We start from the raw sequence: 6,000 nt of genomic DNA on the forward strand, positions 1-6,000 counted from the left end.
AACATGAGAAGGTTATTACATTCAACTAATAGTCATTCAGCCTGTATATCATACACACATCTGAAGCTTTACATTTTTTTGTTTTCAAATATCACAATATTTTTTCTCCTTCCACAACATGACTCCTCTAATTCCTGATACTTCTTGCCTGTCTTTTCCTCCTGTTGACGCTTCACCTGCATATGAATTAATTCAAACGTGATGTAGATCCAGACTGAAATGCAGACCAGAGGGTTGAGTGTGAGGAATGAAGGTATAGTGATGCTTACCTGATCACAAATGGTCTGAGTTTCCACAGTGGCATCTCTTGTCTCAGTGAATCAAGGTTTACCATTAATTAAACAATGTGAATTTAAATAAATGTACTACATGTAGATTTTTCAAAGTAAAAATTAAAGGTAAAACTAATATGGTGAACAAATGTGACAAAGAATCTGCTCCCATGAAGTATTTGTAACTGTTCACATTCAATAAAAACAAGGCGACAATAAAAGAAACGCTGGTACAAAAAGACAAACAGGCAACTAAGAGCAACTGATGATTTGAGTAGGTTTGTTTAATGGTTTTAATAGTCAACAGCTGCAATATTTGAACGTTTTTGACTTATTTATAGGAATTTATTTGCGACATTGAAAGTTTTCTTAAGTTGGTCCCATATTGTAGAAAGTGAGATTTCCATGTTTCCATTTTTTTAATCATAAAACAGGTCTAGGTGCTAAATTGATACCTTGAAAGTATCAAAAAACTCAACCATTGAGAAATTCACACACAGCCTGATTCAGAAACTGGGCCTTTAAAAGAGCCGTCAGCACCGCCAGAGATACTCTGTCACAAAGATGAAGCATTTCTAGTTCAGTGTGGCTGTAAAGCCTTGTGCACAGCCACACTGACTATAATCCTGCAGGCTTAATATTAATCATAACTAGAGAATTTGGCTGTGTGGCTGCTACTGCCCGAAGACGTTGCAATATATATATATATATATATATATATATACGCCAATATTACCAGCAGCAAGATGTATCATTGGGGCTCATTTGAGATATTGCTTCTCTCATTTCTGCATTTGAGATTCATTCTCTTGGATTGAATCTTGTATTTGTGATGGACAGTTGAGACAGTAGAGACTTGAGAGCAGCTATTGCTTCACAGAAACACATGCGTGTGTGTCACTAATTATTCATGGTGATTTGGGCAAATACTAACCTTTGGAAATGACGGGAGCTATTGTTAAGTCTTGTTGTGGCACAAAGTCAGAGGTTGAGTGTGAGAATGAAATTAAAGGTACCCAAGGTGTGTTTTATGTGTTTTGACACAGTAAGTAGAAAAATTCTTTGGAATTGGGCTCCTACAGGTAACGATTAATCAATGATTGACCTGCTGGAAGGTTAAGGTACAAAGAAAAATTCGTTGGAAATCTTGACCTGTAGGAGCCCAATTCTTTGGAATTGGGCTCCTACAGGTAACGATTAATCAATGATTGACCTGCTGGAAGGTTAATGTACAAAGAAAAATTTGTTGGAAATCGTTATCTGTAGAAGCCCAATTCTTTGGAATTGGGCTTCTTAAGTCATAAGATGTCACACCTGTATGTCAAGTTGGGTTTTTGTCCTGTCTCCACGTTTGTTTTGTGACTTCCTGTTTTATTTTGGAAATTAACTCTCCTCTCGTTTCAGGTTCCTTGCCCTTCCTCATGTGTCACCAGTCTGATTGTCTTCCCTGATTCCTGATTGTCTCCACCTGCTCCCCCACTTCCCTCATGTGTACTTATAGTCTGCGTCTCCCCTTGTCCTGTGCCAGTGTGTCATGTCCTTTTGCCTTGCACACCCGCCTCATGATGTGAGGAATTTTAAGTTTTAAAGCATTCCTAGAGCTGGATATTATGTGTCACAGTGTGTTTACTTAGGAAGTGTTAAACCAAGGAGTGTGGTCATTGAATGTATATTGAGTGTCTGTGATGGGGGTTTGAGGAATGCCAGGAGGTGTAAATCTGCGGGGGAAGAGGGTAGTTCACAGAGGTGTCTGCCCAGGACAATGGGTCAGGATCCAAGGAGGAGCCCATTGGACTTAAGTCAATCGTGGAGCTGATCGATAGGTTGAGGAATGTAACTCTGGGGGGGCAAAGGAGCTGTTTGTCCCCTGAGAGAATCGGACTTCCTTCGTACCATGGGGCAGATACATCTATCTGTCCTGTGGTATGAACGGGGTCTCATATTTCTTGAAATATTTTACTATCGATAGTGTAATTTGGTTTGTAATTGTATAGCTTCTGTTTGTTATTAAATATCTTTTGATTTGATTGTAAATCGGAACCAGCTGGTTATTTGATACGACTCTGTTGACGAAAAGTACAGTAGAGAGCGTGAGCTGCGGCCTTCCATAGCGAGAGAGGTAGAATCCCAACAAATGGAAACCACGAAGGGACTCTCTTGGCGGACCTCGAGACACGGACTGGATGAGGCATTGGCCGCCGATACCTTCGGGGCCCCACTGACAAAGGTAAAGCAGAACCGTTTTAATAAAATCTGTATAGTTATCATAGAAATACTTAGCGAAGGTATCGGAGGCCAGCGCTTCTGAAAGCCGGACACGAGGAGACCCCGCAGCAAGCTGGTAAAGTATATTTTTAAAGTAATTCAATGTAGCTACAAGACTGTATTGAATGCGGAAGCACATTTGCAAGCTGAATTACAAATAGTTGTTTGTGATATTTGATTGTTGTCCAGCAAGAGTGTGGCCTAGCCGTGTTAATAGCTTATTGTGGTGGGACGAGGTTACGGCTAAAGCCGGGTTAATGTATACTCTGTGAGCTGAACTAAGGTTGCGGCAAAGCCGTCATAAATGTATTAATTCTGCAGTTCTAGCCAAAGGTACGTCTTGGACGATATAGGAGCACTGAGTGAGTCAAGCCATACAATGAATTGCGGGTAGATTACGTTTAGTGGGTGACGATCGCTAAATAGTCCTACGATGGCGTCTTGTGTTTGATGAAACAGTGACTCATAAGGGTCCATTGTGAATGGTAAAGTTGTTATATTTCATGTAAGGGTCCATTTTGAATGGTAAAGTTGTTGTATTTCATGTAAGGGTCCATTTTGAATGGTAAAGTTAGAGTGTTAGCTACGGGCACATAGTCGCCGATAACTTAGCTTTTTGTGTGTGTGTGTTGACTAAAGACACGTGGACGCCGTTAGCACGTGCAGGTTGTTAGCGTGTTTTGCTAGAAAACTTCATTACCCAGAAACCAGAAGGGGTAATTAAAAATAGAACTACAAAAGTACGTCACCCAGTGGACAAGAAGAAAAAGTTACAATAGAGTGAGTCTAGAGAGATTTCTTATATTTGGATTTTCATTGTTTTACAATTTCATTTTAATTCTATAATCTATCGATTTTCAGTTTTTTTTTTTTTTTTTTTTTTTTTTGATTTATCAATTTTAAGTTTTGGCCTATGAAAATTTGGAACAACTTGGAGTGTGCTTGGATCAAAGAAAAAGGTGAAGCAGATAAAAATGAAATGATGTCCAAGAGGGAAAGACAGAAATGTTTAAAGTGGACTGGAAAGCATATGATATGTGAAGAGAAAGGAATGCAGGAGCAGAAAGGGGGGTGATACATGCATACATACATACATACATACATACAAGAATTGGATTGTAAATTTTATCTCTACATGAGACAACGTTGCACCCAACTGCAGATTAGCGAAGATGTATTCTAACGTTTACTGCTGATCTTTGGGAAGTTTTTGTTTTGTTTGCTTTTTAGTTGAGGTACATGGTCGGGTGGATCCTGATCTGGGGTCTCCGCTTTGCTGCCATACGCTCCCCAGACACAAACATCATGAACGACACCCACCACTCAACACGCCGAGGATGAAGAAGACGAACGAGACTCATTCAAGATCTACAGTGTCGGCCCTGACTGAAGGCTTTTCACCATCTATGAGCCTGGAAAACATCACACAAGAAAGTTGTGTGACATGGACAGAGAAGTTTAGTCAGCACAGGCACAAGGATGCCCAGCTGATAATGTATCAGGCCATGAGAGAGAGGAAGCTGAAAGAGGGGCTGAGACTTTGACACACACCAACTGGAGACTTTGGTTGCCATAACTGTGGCCGCTTGGACATTGGAGAAGAGGCTGCTCATTCTCCATGGAGCGAGTGGTGGGAGGGCTCGACAATCAGCCATCAGACTGGCGAGGGGCAGCAGGCAAGCGGAGTGGACCCTGGTGATGGACCAACGACGAGCACACACATTACAACACAGAGGGTGAGTTAACTTTAGATTCTTTAGATGACAAACTTGTACATGCAATACACACATTGGAAGTTAGACAAACACCACTCACACCCACATAGCACATATATTCGAATGAGATTTTATTGGAAGAAATACTGCCGTTGTCTCTGTTTCTGTCTCCCACACAATCTGAGTTGTTTAAGGACGAGGTTCCACATGTGTTCTGGTACGAGGCCCAGGAATGCTGTGGAAGGACATGTCGGACCGGCAGCAAGTCAGACTCAATTCACCACCGTTGGACGACAATGAAACACCGAGAACTATGTGGCCTTAGAGGCATTATGTGTTGTCCACTGTTTTTTAACATGCAAACTGTTTAATAAACTCACTCTGAAGAGTGAGTTAGGGGGGAATTGTGAGGAATTTTAAGTTTTAAAGCATTCCTAGAGCTGGATATTATGTGTCACAGTGTGTTTACTTAGGAAGTGTTAAACCAAGGAGTGTGGTCATTGAATGTATATTGAGTGTCTGTGATGGGGGTTTGAGGAATGCCAGGAGGTGTAAATCTGCGGGGGAAGAGGGTAGTTCACAGAGGTGTCTGCCCAGGACAATGGGTCAGGATCCAAGGAGGAGCCCATTGGACTTCAGTCAATCGTGGAGCTGATCGATAGGTTGAGGAATGTAACTCTGGGGGGGGGGGGGGCAAAGGAGCTGTTTGTCCCCTGAGAGAATCGGACTTCTTTCGTACCATGGGGCAGATACATCTATCTGTCCTGCGGTATGAACGGGGTCTCATATTTCTTGAAATATTTTACTATCGATAGTGTAATTTGGTTTGTAATTGTATAGCTTCTGTTTGTTGTTAAATATCTTTTGATTTGATTGTAAATCGGAACCAGCTGGTTATTTGATACGACTCTGTTGACGAAAGTACAGTAGAGAGCGTGAGCTGCGGCCTTCCATAGCGAGAGAGGTAGAATCCCAACAATGATATCAGCAAATCCAAGCCTGAGTATTGTCTATCCCGTTCTTGTTCCTCGTTTCTTGTTTCTAGTTTCTTCTGTAAGAGCGACCTTGTTTTGCCTTTTGCCATTTTTGATCATCCAGCTCTTTGAGTAGAATCAGAGCTTTTTTATTTGTAGCCTTTTGCCTTTCTTGCGAAGTGATTTTTGGTTTGGCTTTTGCCGTTTTTACTTCACTGCCCTTTGAGTTAAATCGGAGTTTTTTTTTTTAGTTCTGCTTTTTGAGTTTGTTTTCCTGCCTCGCTAAAAGAGGCTTTGTTTCCAGAGATTTTCCTGAGTCTTTTTGTTGTAAATAAAGGATCGTCAGTTGAACCTTAACATCTGCATCCGAGTCCTCATCCAGAGTTCCCTCCGTGACATAAGAAGTCATAAGAAGAACTCACAATAATCTTAATATCAGTAAAATTATTAACAATTATAAATAATAATAACACAGTTTCGAGGTTTCGCAGAGTTTGATGGTTTCAGGGACAGGCAGAGCTGCAGCACCGGAACCCCTGTGGAGCCTGTGGTTCTCGGCCAATGAGACCCAGTGATGACAAGTCACACTTAGGTGTGACTTAGCTTCTCCTGGAGCATGGTGTTATCTTGAACTCAAATCAGGCTTTTTGCTGAACAAGCAGGCCCCAGGTCTTTTCCTTTCTTCAAAGCACATGGTGACCACAAGGACATAGTCAGACCCCAACACAGGTACAAAGAAACATTCTTTGGAATTCCCAGACAGGGAATGATTGC

Source organism: Cebidichthys violaceus, unplaced genomic scaffold, assembly GCF_023349555.1.
Source record: "Cebidichthys violaceus isolate CVI_PGR_0920_01 unplaced genomic scaffold, fCebVio1.0.p SCAF_58, whole genome shotgun sequence".
Taxonomy (NCBI): domain Eukaryota; kingdom Metazoa; phylum Chordata; class Actinopteri; order Perciformes; family Stichaeidae; genus Cebidichthys; species Cebidichthys violaceus.